At 45.9% G+C, this 15513-nt stretch overlaps 1 protein-coding gene and 1 pseudogene across 6 annotated transcripts in view; one reads left to right on the forward strand and one right to left on the reverse strand.

The window, feature by feature from the left end:
• mast4 (microtubule associated serine/threonine kinase family member 4) overlaps window positions 1-15513 on the forward strand; it is a 571101-nt gene that overhangs the window by 88779 nt on the left and 466809 nt on the right. The window lies entirely within an intron of this gene.
• On the reverse strand, window positions 7132-7683 carry LOC147124098 (ATP synthase F(0) complex subunit C3, mitochondrial-like; annotated as a pseudogene).

Below are 15513 nucleotides of genomic sequence, written 5' to 3' on the forward strand. Positions count from 1 at the left end.
ATCCGTGGGTACTGTTCCAGAGTCTATCGAGTTCTGGAAGATGACCAGCAATGCATCTACTATTTCTAGGGCCACTTCCTTAAGTACCCTAGGATGTAGATTATCAGGCCCTGGGGATTTATCAGCCTTCAGTCCCATCAATTTTCCTAACACCATTTCCCTACAAATACTGATTTCTTTCAGTTCCACCCTTTCATCAGACCCTATGTTCCCCGGCATCTCTGGGAGGTTATTTGTGTCCTCCTTTGTGAAGACAGAACCAAAATATGTATTTAGTTGGTCGGCCATTTCTTTGTTCCCCATTATAAATTCCCCTGATTCTGACTGCAAGGGACCTATGCTTGACTTCACCAATCTTTTTCTCTTCACATATCTATAAAAGCTTTTACAGTCAGTTTTTATGTTCCCTGGAAGCTTACACTCATATTCTATTTTCCCCTTCTTAATTAATCCCTTTGTCCTCCTTTGTTGAATCCTAAACTGCTCCCAATCCTCAGGATTATTGCTTTTTCTGGCCAATTTATATGTCCTCTCCTTGGATCTTATGCTATCCCTAATTTCCCTTGTTAGCCACGGTTGAGTCACCTTTTTTATTTTATTTTTATGCCAAACTGGGATGAACAAATTCTGTAGCTCATCCATTCAGTCTTTGAATGTTTGCCATTGCCTATCCACCGTCAACCCTTTGAGTGACATTCCCCAATCAATCCTACCCAACTTGTTCCTCAGACCATCGTAGTTTCCTTTATTTAAATTGAGGACCCTAGTCTCTGAGTCAACTACTTCATTCTCTATCCGAATGAAGAATTCGATCATATTATGATCGCTCCGACCCAAGGGGCCTCGTACAACAAGATTGCTAATTAACCCTTTCTCGTTACATAATACCCAGTCTAAGATGGCCTGATCTCTGGTTGGTTCCTCGACACATTGGTCCAGGAAACCATCCCGTAAACACTCCAGGAACAACTCCTCCACAGTATTGTTACTAATTTGGTTAGCCCAATCTATATGTAGATTAAAGTCACCCATGATGACTGCTGTGCCCTTATTGCACGCTTCTTTAATTTCCCTTTTAATGCCATCCCCAACCTCCGCCTTACTGTTTGGAGGTCTATATACCACTCCCACTAACGTTTTCTGCCCCCTAGTATTTCTCAATTCTACCCGTACAGATTCCACATCATCAGAGCTAATATCCTTCCTTACAATTGTGTTAATCCCTTCTTTAACCAGTAATGCTACCCCACCTCCCTTTCCTTTTTGCCTATCTTTCCTGAATATCGAATACCCCTGGATGTTGAGTTCCCAGCCTTGGCCATCCTTGAGCCACGTTTCTGTAATCCCAACCAAATCATATTCGCTTACCTCTATTTGCGCAGCCAATTCATCCACCTTATTACGAATGCTCCTCGCATTAAGACAAAAAGCCTTCAGGCTTGTTTTTTTAACACTCTTAGACCTATTAGAATTATTATTTACTGTGGCCACGTTTGATTTAAACCGTTGATTTCTCTGACTGCCACTTTTGTTTTTCTCCGTCCTAACTTTTGCTTTTATCCTTGTTCCCCTTTCCTCTGTCTCCCTGCTCAGGTTCCCAACCCCCTGCCATTTTAGTTTAAACCCTCCCTCAGAGCACTAGCAAACACTCCCCCTAGGACATCGGTTCCAGCCCTGCCCAGGTGCAGACGGTCCGGTTTGAACTGGTCCCACCTCCCCCAGAACCGGTTCCAATGTCCCAGGAACTTGAATCCCTCCCCCTTGCACCATTCCTGTAGCCACATATTCATCTGAAATATCCTTCTATTTCTACTCTGACTAGCACGTGGCACTGGTAGCAAACCTGAGATTACTACCTTTGAGGTCCTATTTTTTAATTTACCTCATAACTCCCTATATTCCACTTTTAGGACCGCATCCCGCTTTTTACCTATATCGTTGGTGCCTATATGCACCATGACAACTGACTGTTCACCCTCCACTTCCAAGATGTTCTGCAGCCGCTCTGAGACATCCTTGACCCTTGCACCAGGGAGACAACACACCATCCTGGAGTCTCGTTTGTGGCCGCAGAAACGCCTATCTATTCCCCTTACAAAAGAATCCCCTATTACTGTAGCTCTACCCCTCTTTTTCCTCCCGTGCTGTGCAGCAGAGCCACCCCTGGTGCCAGGAAGTTGGCTGCTGCTGCTTTCCTCTGATAAGCCATCCCCCCCAACAGCACTCAAAGTGGTGTATCTGTTTGAGAGGGGGATGTCCACAGGGGACCCCTGCACTACCTGCCTGCGCCTAGTACTCTGGCTGTTGGTCACCCATTCCCTTTCTTCCTGTCCAACCTCTACCTGCGGTGTGTCCAACTCCGTAAACGTGCTATTCACGACGTCCCGAGCATCGCAAAAACTCCAGTATGCATCCAATCGCAGCTCCAGTGCTGCAATGTGGTCTGTCAGTAGCTGCAGCTGGATTCACTTCCTGCACATGTAGTTGCCAGGGACACAGGAAGTGTCCCCGAGTTCCCACATATCGCAGGAGGAGCATACCACGTGGCCGGGCTGTCCTGCCATGACTTACCCTTTAATTAATTGAATTTAAATTAAATCAATTAATCCCCCTAATTACACTACAGTTAAACGGTTTACCAACAGTACCCGCTACACCAGAGAGTCCTTAGTAACTATAAACCACAGAGTTAAAGTTTAAAAAAGAGAGAAATACTCACCAACCAATCACTTACCTGCTTCCTGGTGACGTCACACTTGATTACTTTTTACTTCTCTCTGCCGCTGCTGAATTGGTAAGCCTCACTGCTCACTGCCGGTTTTATACCTCGCCGCGCTCCTCGCTCTGCTCCCAGGTCCGCTCCTCCGCTCTGGTCGGGCCTCGCTGCTCGCTGCCAGTTTTATACCTCGCCGCGCTCCTCGCTCCACTCCCAGGTCCGCTCTGCCGCACAGTCAAGTGACCTGCCAGCACTGATCGGATGGGCTCACACATGAGAAATAGGTATTTGGGAAATTTGCTAGGGGGCACTCAGTGCAAATGGGATTGTAGCCCAGCATGAATTTGCAATAAATGCTGCCTTTTCTGATGTTTTATTAGTGGTTCTCAAACTTTTTTGGTTAAAGGACCCCTTTTCAAATGGATCAGTAATTGCAGGTACCCCATCTAAATTATTGTTGCCCCGTGTATTGATACTGTACCAGGATCTTCTGACATTCATCATCATAATCATAATCAACTTTATTGTCATTGTTAGTGCACAAGTGCAATACAACGAAATGTAGGCTTGCGGCTCCCGAGAGTGTACGTTTAGATTAAGACATTTAAACATTCAACATACATTTGGCTTGTAATACATTAACATAAACATAACCATAATAAAGTGCATTGGCAGATGTGCAGGCTTTAGAGTTTGTTTGTGGAGTTCAGTAGGATGACAGCCCTGGGAAAGAAGCTGTTTCTAAATCTGGTCGTACGGGTGCGAATGCATCTGTAGCGTCTCCCAGATGGCAGGAGCGCAAACAGACTGTGGCTGGGGTGGGTAGGGTCTTTGATGATGGTCCGTGACCTCCGTAAACAGCGTTTCTGGTATATGTGCTCTATGGTCGGTAGCCGGGTGCCGGTAATGCGTTGGGCAGTTTTGACTACCCGCTGCAGGGCTTTCCGGTCATCGTAGCTACAGCTGCCATACCATACTGTGATACAGTTCGTCAGGATGCTCTCTATTGTGCAGCGGTAAAAGTTAGAGAGGATCAGGGGTGACAGGTTACATCCCTTCAGCCTCCTTAGGAAATATAGGCGCTGCTGGGCCTTCTTCACCAGAGAGGAGGTATTGAGGGACCAGGAGAGGTCTTCCGTGATGTGGACTCCGAGGAACTTAAAGCTGTCCACCCTTTCCACCACAGCCCCATTGATGTGGATGGGGGTGTGACTTCCGCCTTTAGACTTCCTGAAGTCCACAATGATTTCTTTGGTTTTCTTGATGTTAAGGGCCAGGTTGTTGTCGGCGCACCACTTCACGAGATGCTGGACCTCCTCCCTGTAGGCTGACTCATCGTTGTTGGTGATCTGGCCTACTACCGTGGTATCATCCGCAAACTTGATGATGGTGTTGGAACCATGAACAGCCACACAGTCGTGGGTGAAGAGGGAGTAGAGGAGGGGGCTCAACATACATCCTTGTGGGGCCCCCGTGTTCAGGGTCAGGGGGCGGGGGGAGGTGTGGTTACCTAATTTGACAGACTGGGGTCTGTTTGTTAGGAAGTCCAGGGTCCAGTTGCAGAGGGAAGTGTTCAGGCCAAGAGTGTGGAGTTTGGTGGCCAGCTTATTGGGGACGATAGTGTTGAATGCTGAGCTGTAGTCTATGAACAGCATTCTGATGTAGGTCTCTTTACCATCTAAGTGATTTAGTGCAGAGTGTAGAGCAGTTGTGATTGCATCCTCTGTTGATCTGTTTGCACGATAGGCAAACTGATGTTGGTCAAGAGAGGCGGGAACACTGGCTTTGATGTGAGCCAGGACCAGTCTCTCGAAACACTTCATTATGATGGGTGTGAGTGCGACAGGTCGATAGTCGTTCAGGCACGTCACAGCCGTTTGTTTTGCCACAGGAATAATGGCAGCGATCTTGAAGCATGTAGGGACTACTGCCTGGGCCAATGACAGATTGAAGATGGCGGTGAAGACATCAGCCAGCTGATCAGCACATTCCTTGAGTACCCGTCCAGGGATGCTATCCGGTCCAGCAGCCTTTCGTGTGTTCACTCCGCGTAGAACACCCCTTACGTCGGAGGTCGACAGAGTGAGCACCTGGTCTTCCGGGGGTGGCAAGGCTTTGGTAGCCGGCTCCCTGTTGTCCCTGTCAAAGCGAGCGTAGAAGTTGTTAAGCTCCTCCGGAAGGGAGGCATCGCTAACCGGGGGCTGGTGTTTTTGCTCTTGTAGTCAGTGATGGACTGGATGCCTTGCCACATGCGCCGGGGGTCCGAGTTGTTGTGGAAATGATCCTCTATACGCAGTGTCTGTTTCCTTTTGGCAGTCCTGATACTCTTTTTTAGGTTGGTCCTAGCTGCACTGTAAGCCGCCGCGTCGCCAGATTTAAATGCTGTGTCGCGTGCTTTCAACAGCGAGCGGACCTCTCCGTTCATCCAGGGTTTCTGGTTGGGGTATGTCCTGATATTTTTATGGGTCGTGACGACCTCGACGCAACTGTTAATGTAGAATAGCACTGTGGATGCGTATTCCTCGATGTCATTGTGGGCAAACATGCCCCAATCAGTGCGTTCGAAGCAATCCTGAAGCTCCGAGACTGCCCCCTCTGGCCATACTTTCACTGATGTTCTCACTCTTTTGATGAGCGGTTTGTATGCCGGGGCTAGAAACAGGGAGAGGTGGTCAGACTTCCCAAGGTGGGGGCAGGGAATGGCCTTATAAGCGTCTACAACGCTCGTGTAGACTTGATCCAGTGTGTTCTCCCCTCTTGTGGGGCAGGAAACATTCTGGTGGAATTTCGATAGTACAGTTTTTAGGTTTATGTGATTGAAGTCCCCCGCGACGATAAAAGCTCCATCTGGGTGCGCAGTTTGTTGTTCGTTGATGGCCCTGTAGAGGTCCTTCAGTGCTAGTTTGGCATTAGCGTGTGGTGGGATGTAGACCGCAGTGATGATAACAGCCGTGAATTCCCGAGGCAGGTAGAAGGGTCTGCACCTTACCATGAGGAATTCCAAATCAGCCGAACAGGATCTATCGATTATGTCCGTGTTAGTGCACCAGGCATTGTTAGTGTAAATGCACAAACCGCCTCCCTTGCTCTTACCGGAGTCTGCAGTTCTGTCGGCGCGGAAGACCGTGCGTTCTTCTAGTTGGATGGTGGTGTCAGGGATGCCGTTGTTCAACCAGGTCTCTGTGAAGATCATGGCGCAGCATTCCTTTGTCCTTTTCTGTGAGGAGAGATCAAGTTTGATCTCATCCATTTTATTTTCTAGTGACCTGACGTTGGCCAGGAAAATACTTGGGAGGGAGGGTTTGTGTGGGGCCCTCTTCAGCCTATTTTGGATTCCGGCCCTCTTACCCCGCTTCTGCTTGCGTTCTCTGCGCGGTCTGCGCTGACTTCCGGCTGGGGAAGGACGCCACGCTGGTCCCGGGGGTCGGGCGATGTCGGGAGGCAGATCGATGGCGCCGAGTGTGAGCCGCACGCAGTTGGCCCCGATGTCAAGGAGCATCTGCCGGATGTATAGTAGGTCTGCGCTCAGCTCCTGTATCAGCAGAGTCCAGAAGAGACTCAAAGAGGGTGAAAACGCTCAGTCTCGGGAGAGACAAAGCCGCTGCATCCGTGTGTGCCGCCATTTTTTTTTTTTTTTGGTGACATTTACAAAACGGGAATCCCTCAAGTATGTATGCATGTACAGGAAACTCTCGATTTACCGGCACCTAAATAACCGGAAATCTCTGTTAACCGGCAAAATTCCGGAGTAGGTTCAGGTAAGTTTTACTTCATATTAGTGGCCGTTCCTGGACCTGTGGCTGTGTAACCGGGGTTCCTGCACCTGTTGCTTAGCAACAGGGACGCCTGGATCTGTGGCCGTGTACGGGGCTCTCGTACCTTTTACTGTACCTCTCTGTAATCTGGACTTTTTGATAAACCGGCACCACGCCGGTCCCGTCGGTGCCGGATAAAAAAAGTTTCCTGTACAATAATAAAAAAATTTGGTTATTCAGTGTATTCAAGTGCTGCCCAGATTATGATGTCAGATTTGTTCCTTGGCCAGCCCTTGACCATGGACAGATAGATCGAATGTAATTTATGTCTGACTTACGGGGCCTGTTCTTTTTGGCTGTATCCTGGCACTGCTGCAGCCGGCTGGTAGTCGGGACGGCATCTTTGTTTACAGACAATCGGTTCCTCTCCGAACAGCAGGCCTGCGCTTTCCCGCCTCCAACTCCTGTTGCTGGTGGTGGCATTGCGGCCGCTGCTGGCCCATTGTCTTTTTTTTCTTCTTGTATTAGGATTTATTGGAACCTTTGACAACAGATTTGGGAAATGTACATTTCCATGACACCAACATAAATATTTGCGGCAGCCAGTGAAATATTAATTATATTTATACTTGATTGGGCTATTCTGTTCATCAGCAAATTTTACGTTGCAAACGAAATCAGGAAAGCGACCGTTAAATAGAAGAATCCCCTAACTTCAGACAGGGCAAATCCAAGGACAGCACACAAGAACAAATGCTGCTTCAGAGAATGATTTCTGGCATAACCAATAATAAGGCTACCAGAATCTGTTCCAATACCAGCACTGGAACCTACTGTGGCAGCTCCTGCACCAATAAAATTTGCAATGGTGTCAATGCCCTGTCTCGTAGCACTCCTCTGGAACTCTCTCAGCACTTCTTGAGTAAATTAATTCTTGTCCTGGGTCCTTCTAAGAAGTGCTGTGTTTCCCTCGTCGTATTTGTGGACCTCACAACAGCAACAGTGAGGACAGATAGTTGGTCACCCACTTGCAGCTGGTGCAAGGCTCACTGGAACTGGAGGATGTTTTCCAGACTGAGACTCTGGTGTGAACATGACTAACACAGAAAGTAGTTTACAAAGAGCTCCAGATCCATTGCGAGCAGCTGCTGCTGCAGGCAGTACCACTTAAGCGCAAGCGAACGTCGCAGCGGTGAAACGGTTAAATCCAGACAGTCATCAACCGAGGACAGTCTCCTCTGGGTCAGAAGGTTGTGGGTTCAAGTCCCACTCCAGGGACTTGAGCACAAAAATCAAAGCTGACACTCCAGTGCAGTGCTGAGGGAGTGCTGCACCGACGGCGGTGCCGACTTTCGGATGAGACATTAAACCGAGGCCCCGTCTGCTCTCTCGGGTGGACGTAAAAGATCCCAAGGCACTATTTCGAAGAAGAGCGGGAGAATTATCCCTGGTGTCCTGGCCAATAATTATCCCTCAATCCACATCATTTAAAAAACAGATTATCTGGTCATCAATCCATTGCTGCTTGTGGGAGCTTGCTGTGCGCAAATTGGCTGTTGCGTTTCCTACATTACAACAGTGACTACACTTCAAAAAGTACTTAATTGGCTGTAAAGCGCTTTGGGACATCCGGTGGTCGTGAAAGGCGCTATATAAATGCAAGCCTTCCCTTCCCTTCCCTTCCCATCTCATAGCCGCTGCCATGGTAACCACTCGCCGCCATGTTCAGCGGCGCCTGGCAGCTCCGCACTGGCTCGCTCTCAATCACCAATTGGGGTTTTTGTCGCAGACCCTCTGGAAAGTTTCTATGGGCCCCCGGGGTCTGAGAACCACTGTTTTATCAGAACTAAGGACGTTTTTATACATGAAATGTCGACTCTTGTTCTCGCCACAGATTCTGTCTGATCTAATACAATAGCAAAATACTGCGGATGCTGGAAATCTGAAATAACAACAGAAACCGCTGGAAAAACTCAGCAGGCCAGGCAGCATCCGTGGAGAGAGAAACAGAGTTAACGTTTCAGGTTGAAGACCTTTCGTCAGAACTGGAAAAAAGCAGGAAATGGAACAGATTTTAAAGCAAGTGCAGGGGCTGGGAAAGGGGGGAGGGGATGAAAGAACAAACGGGAAGGTCTGTGATAGGATAGAAGGCAGGAGAAGAAAAGAGACATTAAGAGATATTTAAGGCAAGAGGAGATGGTAGTGGGACAGGTTAAGAAACACAGGATGACTCTGGATGAAGTGTGAATTGCGCTGGCAGAATGAAAGACAGCTGCCCTGTGGGAGAGAAGAACAAAAGGCGCAAACAAAATGTGTGGATAAAAAATATATATATGCTGTCGGATCTGCTGAATTTTTCCAGTCTTTTCAGTTTTTGTTTCTATTTCCAGCATCTTCAGTATTTTGATTTTTGTAGGTGATATTCATCGGAGAGGTTTTTCATACTTGTTCATAATTATCCTGGGGTTCCATTTATCCACTTCACTATATGTAGACATATAATACATCTTTATCACTTCCTTACCTATCACACTAAGTTGAGTCAAAAGCAAAATACTGTGGATGCTGGAAATCTGAAATAAAAACTGAACATGCTGGAAACGCTCAGCAGGTCAGGGAGCATCTGTGCAGAGAGGAACCGAGTTAACGTTTCAGGCCGATGACCTTTCGTCAGAAATGGAAGAAGTTACAGATTTAGCAGTTTATAAGGAAATACTTGTGCCAGGGAAATGAGGGGGTTGGGATGGTGAGGAGGAACTGGAGGGGAAGAAGAAAAGGGAAGGTCAATGATACAATGGAGGGCGGGAGTGATCAAATGACAAAAGGGATGATGGGGCAAGGCAAAAGGGGGGTGGTAATGGGACAAGTAAAGAAACAAAAGATGGGTCTAGAGGAGCTGTAAATGGCAACAGCAGAACCATTGCCAGCCCCTGCTGTCTGAATAAATGGGAGCAGTGGTTATGATCCGAAGTTGTTGAACTTGGGAGTCGGGAAGGCTGTAAAATGGAGTAAATTAATGGTCAACATGAAGTTAAGTACAGGAAACTCTTTGGTATCCGGCACCGACGGGACCGGGATGGTGCCGGTTGATTAAAAATTCCAGGTGACGGAGAGGGTTATCTACCGAGGCTATTTTTAACAAACAAAAATTAAAAAAATCAAGTAATGTGCAGTATACAGTAATTGGGTACTCCCCTACAGAATGTTGTTAAATGGATGGTGGAAGATGCTTGATTAAGTACAGTACTGCCAGTTATGGGTAATCCATAACTCTTTAATTACTTAACAGTAAAACAAAACTTATACAGTAAACAGAAAAATGGCGGATTGGAAGAGACTACCGGCAGCGCGGGAGAGTCAGACTCCTGTTAGTGAGGTGTTCGGACTTCCGACAGCGCCAAGAAGCCGAGTAGTGGCAGTTTGGAGAGCTACCCCCACTGACTAACTCGGCCACCGCGGGAGACTCGGACTCGGCAACATTTCCGGTTATTGAGGTGTTGTTTTCGGAGTATGAATTTTGCCGGTTAACGGAGAATTCCGGATATTTAGGTGCCGTTTAAACGAGAGTTTCCTGTAGTAGTCTGCCCATTATCTCCTGGGCCCATTGTTGTTGCATCTAGTATCGTCTGATCTGGGAGCTTTAAACCTTCTGTTTCTATCCCAATTTTGTCACCATGTTTATTGCCAACTGTATTCAAAATGCTTGCTTCCTTCTCTGAGCATTTGTGTCTGAAATTTCTCCTGTAGTATCTCTGCTCTCTCAGGTGGACATAAAAGATCCTATGGCACTATTTCGAAGAAGAGCAGGGGAGTTATCCCTGGTGTCCTGGCCAATATTTATCCCTCAATCAACATCTAAAAAACAGATTATCTGGTCATTATCAAATTGCTGTTTGTGGGAGCTTGCTGTGCGCAAATTGGCTGCTGCGTTTCCTTCACTACAACAGTGACTACACTTCAAAAGTACTTCATTGGCTGTAAAGTGCTTTGGGATGTCCTGAGGTTCTGAAAGGCGCTATATAAATGTAAGTCTTTCTTTTCTTTGCTGGAAGATTGCTGGAACTCTGGTAGAAATAGCGCAAATGGCTGTTTTTAGTTGTTTGTATTGTTCTGACAGTGTCACACCAAGGTTATGGTGGGAGATGAGAGAACCCCTGTGGAAATTCCAGATGCTTGTTTCCAGCACAGACATGATGGGCTGAATGGTCTCCTTCTGCGCTGTAAATTTCTATTATTCCATGTCTGACCCATTCGATGGCCTACCTCTGGCCACTGGATTGTTGATTTCCCTTCCCTCTGCCCCCTTAATCAAAAGCTCCCCTGTCCTATCCCTGAACCCCCAGCTTTCTCTAGTTCCTCTGCCAACTCCACTCATGCCCTCTCTGAGCTCATAGAATCATAGAAGTTGACGGCTCAGAAGGAGGCCATTCAGCCCATCAAAGAGCTCTCCAGCCTAATCCCACTTTCCAGCTCTTGGTCCGTAGCCCTGTAGGTTACGGCACTTCAAGTGCATATCCAAGTACTTTTTAAATGCGATGAGGGTTTCTGCCTCTACCATCCTTTCAGATAGTGAGTTCCAGACCCCCCACCACCCACTGGGTGAATAAAATTTCTCCTCAACTCCCCTCTAAGCCTTCCACCAATTACTTTAAATCTGTCCCCCCTGATTATTGACCTCTCTGCTGAGGGAAATAGGTCCTTCCTATCCACTCTATCTAGGTGCCCCATAATTTTATACACCAATTAAATCTCCCCTCAGCCTCCTCTGTTCCAAAGAAAACAACCCCAGCCTAACCAATCTTTCCTCATAGCTAAAATTTTCCAGTCCTGGTAACATCCTCGTAAATCTCCTCTGTAACCTCTCTAGTGCAGTCACGTTTTTCCTGTAATGTGGTGACCAGAACGGCACGCAGTACTCTAGCTGTGGCCTAACTAGTGTTTTATACAGTTCAAGCATAGCCTCCCTGCTCTTATATTCTATGCCTCGGCTAATAAAAGCAAGTATCCCGTATATCGTCTTAACCATCTTATCGACCTGTCCTGCTACCTTCAGGGATCTGTGGACATGCACTGCAAGGTCCCTCTGTCCCTCTACACTTCTCAGTATCCTACCATTTATTGTATATTCCCTTGCCTTGTTAGCCCTCCCCAAATGTATTACCTCATCTTGTCCATGAGATCCACCTCCTGCTCCCTTAATCCCATTCCCACTAAACTGCTGACCACCCAACTACTCTTTTTGACCCCATGCTAACTGACACTGTAACTGGTGCCCTCTCCTCAGGTATTGTCCTTCTCCTTTTCAAACCTGCTGTCATCACTACCCTTCCTTAAAATCCCAACCTTGATCTTTCACCCTTGCAAACTGCCGTCCCATCTCTATCCTTTCCTCTCCAATGTTTTTAAATGTGTTGTTTCATCTCAAATTTGTGCTCATCTTTCCTGAAACTCCATGTTTGGATCTGCCTAATCATGTTTCTGTCTCTGCCACCATCATCTGTGACTGTGGTGCACTGTTCCTCCTCATCCTCCTTAAAATCTCTGCAGCCTTTGACATGGTTGACCACTCTATCCTCCTCCAATGCCTTTCCTCTGTTACCCAGCTCAGTGAGATTGCCATCGCTTAGTTCATTCTTGCCTATCAGCTCATAGCCAGAGCATCTCCAGCAATGGCTTCTCTTCCTGCCCCACACAGTTACCTCCAGAATTCCCCCAAGGATCTATCCATAGCCCCCCCCCTCTTCCTCATATATATATATATATATATATATATACGCTGCCCTTTGGTGACGTCATTGAAGCCATGGGGCCAGCTTCCACATGTACACTGCCAGCACCCAGCTCTACACCTCTGCCACCTCCCTTGATCCCTCCACTGCTTCTGTGTTGACACACTGCTTGTCTGATATCCAGTCATGGATCAGCTGCAATTTCTTTCAGTTAAAACATTGGGAAGACTGAAACCACTATCTTTGGCCCCCACCACAAATTTTCTACTCTCGGCACCCTCCTCCCCAGTCCCAGACAAAGGGTTTTCACCCGAAACGTTGACTCTATTTTCTCTCCACGGATGTTGCCTGGCCTGCTGAGTTTTTCCAGCATTTTCTGTTGTTATTTTGGATTTCCAGCATCTGCAGTATTTTGCTATTGTCCCTTTATGTCTCTGTTACCTCCTTCAGCCCTTGCTCGAATTCTCCGTCCCTATGAATGGCCTCTCTCCGTCCCTATGAATGGCCTCTCGTGCATCCTCCCCATTTGCTTGGCCCACCATTGGCGGCCGTGCCTTCACCCACCTAGGCTCCACGCTCTGGAATTCCCTCCCTCTGAAGCACATAAGGATTTTTTTTACTTTAAAGATGTTATAAGCAAATGTACCTTCATGAAAGGAGGTGAGGAGGAAGGTGCGAAAAAAATTTAATGAACTCATCCCTTAGGTGTAAGGTTAGCTTGAGGCATTTTGTGGGTTTTTTTTACAACTTGTGTTGGTTCTTCTGTGCTAGACCTTGACTAAATTCTTCTTTGCCTCTGCCTCATTGATTTATTTATTTGATCACCTTCTAAGCCCTGTTCTTTATTTTTGTAAATATGGTGACCAGAACGCAGTGCATTACATATCCAGTATTGAGAGCAAAAATATATTCTGATCTTTAGTCTTCCTGGAACTTGTTAACTTTGCACTAGTGCCCTTTAGTTTTGCGATAAGATAGATGTAATAAACTCTGATCTGTATCTTGTTATGTTAAAGGCCTTGAACATCTTCCGTGAAATGCAGTTTGGTTCTATTAGTATGCCTTCATAATAGCCCCAAATCCAAGAATCAACCCTGTTAAGGACCTAAATTTATTTACTCTTTCTACTATATCTAGATTTATAACTTCCACCCCTCCCCCCATAACCCTTTACGTTATCTTTATCCAGGGCATGTGAATAACCGTTCACGTGTCTATTTTTTCCTTTTTTTAAAAATTAAAACTTTCTTCTGAGATATAGCCTTCCATTTTGTGGGCACAAGTGACGTAGATAGATGTCGATCATGGGATCCAGTCATTTTTATGTCTGCGTTAAACAAGAATGCTTGTGCATAAATTTTCCGCCTCTGCTAATGGCTACCCAAGGAAGTAGCATGGTGGTGGAATGAAACCTTGTGTTACCGTCAAAGCAGTTTTAGAAGCTGGGTTAATAAATGTTGCTGTTTATACCCTATGCCTGCAAGTCTGCCTTCATGAGTTGACGGATGGTGTGCTGGTTACCTTAGACCAGGTGCTCTTGAATTCTCTACGACTGTACAGGAACCTGCCCAGGCAAAGACTTGATGCGTGACACAGTCTGCGCAGTGACGCTTCTAATATTGAAAGAGTCTGGTGTCCAGCATCACATGGATCACTGAGGTGAAGTTGTTCTACATACCTTTTAAAGTTGGGATTCATGCTGGCATGTTGGCTACAACAACATAAGCTTCTTAAGGTTTAGTGAACTTTCTGAGTAGGATTTTTGCATTTGGTCAAATAGGAGGTATAAATCCTACTGGGATGTGCAGAGAAGGCATCATTTGGAAGGTGGTAAGAAATCTTTGTTGTATATCAGTTAAGCTAAGACTCAAGAATTAAAACAAAACGGCTTTCTCTTATAATTGAAAACGCTTTAAATTTTAATTACTGTGCTAATTACTTATTGATGCTGTTTTGCAAAGTACTTGATACTATCTGATGAGGCTTTCTAACCAGTAAGAGGATTAAGTGTAGATTTGAATGTGTACTTTGTTGTGCTCTATATAGCTTGCACAGTAAAAGCATGTTGTTTTGAATAATGCTGGGAATAATGCTGGGAACAAATTGAGTTTTTTTTTAAAGAAATGGGTTGAAATTTGGTATTTATTTACAACTTTAATCAGTATATTTTAAAGCAAACTAACCTCTGATTTAGCTGTCAATTGCATCGTAGATTAGTGTTTAATGAATTCCAAATTTATAGCCTCAGTTTTCATTTGGGGATGATGGAGCCCACTGGTGTTTTATCGGATCTTTTATGTATTCACTGCATCAACAAGAGTACTGAAGTGAATGGAATCCTTAAGAACTCCAGACAGATGATTTGTTTCATGTACGCTGTGCTTGCCTTTTGATTTTGTTAAATTATTTTTCTGGAGAGGGAATTCTGTATGCCTGAAGGCGCAGAAATTGGTTGCAATAATTTATCTTGTAATGCAGGAGAAAGACTACTACTGTCATGTGTGATAGTAACAAGACTGAAAAGGCAGTTGTTTGTGTCTTTAAAAAAAAACGTGTCTGTGAACTGTGTGGGAGGTGGGAGAGAAGGAAGAGGGGAGAAGAACAGAATATTAAATTAAGATTTCCCTAAGCTCAAAATGCACTTTCCTACACATTCTTATGCATTCTCGCTGTACTGAAATCGAGACTCTGCATACCGTCTCCAACTCAAAATCATTCTTTACTATCCTCCCAAAAGCTGTGTAACTCCTTCCTTAGTCCCTTCTCCTCCTGCAAACTACAGGCCTTTGAAAACTGGATCTTATTCTCCCTACTGTTTTCAACACTAATGGCATCCTGCACTATATGGATCCTCGCCTCTTCACCTAGGTTTCTCAGTCGGGGAAAGGGGGGTAAGCAAAGCTTTGCATCTACTGTCTTAGCCACTGATTTCATTATTTTTATTTATAGAATTACATAAGAGTCTACAGCACAGCAACAGGCCAGTCGACCCAACTTGTCTATGCCCACACGTGCCTCCTCCCACAACACTTCATCTAACCTGATCAGCATATCCTTCTATTCCTTTCTCCCCTGTGCTTATCTAGCTTCCCCTTAGAAACATAGAAGATAGGAGCAGGAGTAGGCCATTCAGCCCCTCGAGTCTGCTGCACCATTTAATGAGATCATGGCTGATCATCCAAATTCAGTACCCTGTCCCTGCTTTCTCCCCATATCCCTTGATCCCTTTAGCCTTAAGAAATATATCTAACTCCTTCTTAAATATATTTAATGAATTGGCCTCAACTGCCTTCTGTGGTAGAGAATTCCACAG

Source organism: Somniosus microcephalus, chromosome 1 (genome assembly GCF_052327205.1).
Source record: "Somniosus microcephalus isolate GS21.2 chromosome 1, FLI_Smic_1.0, whole genome shotgun sequence".
Lineage (NCBI taxonomy): Eukaryota > Metazoa > Chordata > Chondrichthyes > Squaliformes > Somniosidae > Somniosus > Somniosus microcephalus.